At 37.3% G+C, this 1478-nt stretch overlaps 1 protein-coding gene across 1 annotated transcript in view; it reads right to left on the bottom strand.

Annotated features, from left to right (window-relative positions):
• The window catches only part of GPR158 (G protein-coupled receptor 158), a 570604-nt gene that overhangs the window by 327551 nt on the left and 241575 nt on the right, over window positions 1-1478 (bottom strand). The gene's annotated exons all lie outside the window — the stretch shown is intronic.

Genomic DNA, 1478 nt, shown 5'->3' with positions numbered 1-1478 from the left:
TTGTTGTTGTTGTTGTTGTTATGTGCCATCGAGTCGCTTGCGACTCATAGAAACCCTATGTACAACAGCTCTAAACCCTGCTCTATCCTGTGTCAATTGCACTGTCTCTGACACACCCATCCCGATTACCCCAGTCACTGAATCAATCCACTTCATAGAGGGCCTTCCCCTCCTGCGCTTCTGTTATAAAAATTACATTAGCAAACAAATTAGGAAATTAATCAAAGTTGAAGTTCCTGCCTTTTTGCTATTATAACCCATTAGTTTATAATCTAGGAGGTTTAAAATTTAGAAAGTATCCTTTATACACAGGCCCTTGAGAGAAAAGTGTAAGTAACTGAAATCATAATTCCATAATCTAAACAAAAACAATTAGCATAAAAATTGATATGAAATATCATTAACAAATAGAAATGTACTTAAATATAAGTATATAACTAGCAAGAATTTAGAGTTTTCAAAGTTCACAGACATATAGCAAGAAAATATTCTCAAAAGAATCTTTCTAAAAAAACTTTTTAAATATTGTATTTCACTAGCACTGGTTTTTCTTAAAGTAATAACCAATTACATTTAGCAATTGAAAACACTGGTCTTGACCTAGAGTGAAATAAAATGGGGACACCAACACCAATCAATTCAACTAATTTGCCAGGTATTTATAAACTAACTACTTTGTAAAACGCAAATGTCCCTTTAGAACCTTAGCTCCACAGAACCTCAGCACCTTAGAATTGTAAGAACATATACTTTTATAAAGATTTAATTATAAATACGTCAAATAATATTGCTTAAATATGGGACTACTTGGAAGCAGGAGTGGCATCCATTCCCTAAACAGCGTACCTCTAGAAACTCTATGAACTTAGATAAATGATGATAGATATTGAAAGGTTTCAGAACTTTTGTTCATAGGGTTGCTATGAGTCATGTTTGACTCAACGGTAATCAACAACACCACCACCACCACACTGGAATATACCCTGAGAAAATGAGAACTGAGGCAAAAACGGAGATTTGTACACCAATGTTCATAGCAGCATTATTCACCATCGCAAGGACATGGAAACAGCCCAAACGTCTGACCACCAACTAATGGATTAATAAATTATGGTACATTCACACAATGGAATACCATGCAGCATGCAGGAGCAATGATTTTGTAAATTACTACCTCACTTGTGAGGGACTGGGAAGCACTATGCTCAGTGAACTAACTCAGTCCCTCAAGGACAAATATTGTATAAAACCATTATTGTAGAATGAATAGAAGGATACAAGAGTTGAGCAGGCAGCTGAGATGCTGTATGGATTGATCCACGCCCGCTATATCCTTACCAACCGTGGCATCGCCCAGATGTTGGAAAAGTACCAGCAGGGAGACTTTGGCTATTGTCCCCGTGTGTACTGTGAGAACCAGCCAATGCTTCCTATCGGCCTGTCAGACATCCCTGGTGAGGCCATGGTGAAACTCTACT

Source organism: Elephantulus edwardii, unplaced genomic scaffold (genome assembly GCF_000299155.1).
Source record: "Elephantulus edwardii isolate Elephantulus edwardi_28Jun2011 unplaced genomic scaffold, EleEdw1.0 scaffold00054, whole genome shotgun sequence".
Lineage (NCBI taxonomy): Eukaryota > Metazoa > Chordata > Mammalia > Macroscelidea > Macroscelididae > Elephantulus > Elephantulus edwardii.
The sequence above is the reverse complement of the archived record's forward strand: the minus strand, read 5'-3'. Positions and strand labels throughout refer to the sequence as shown.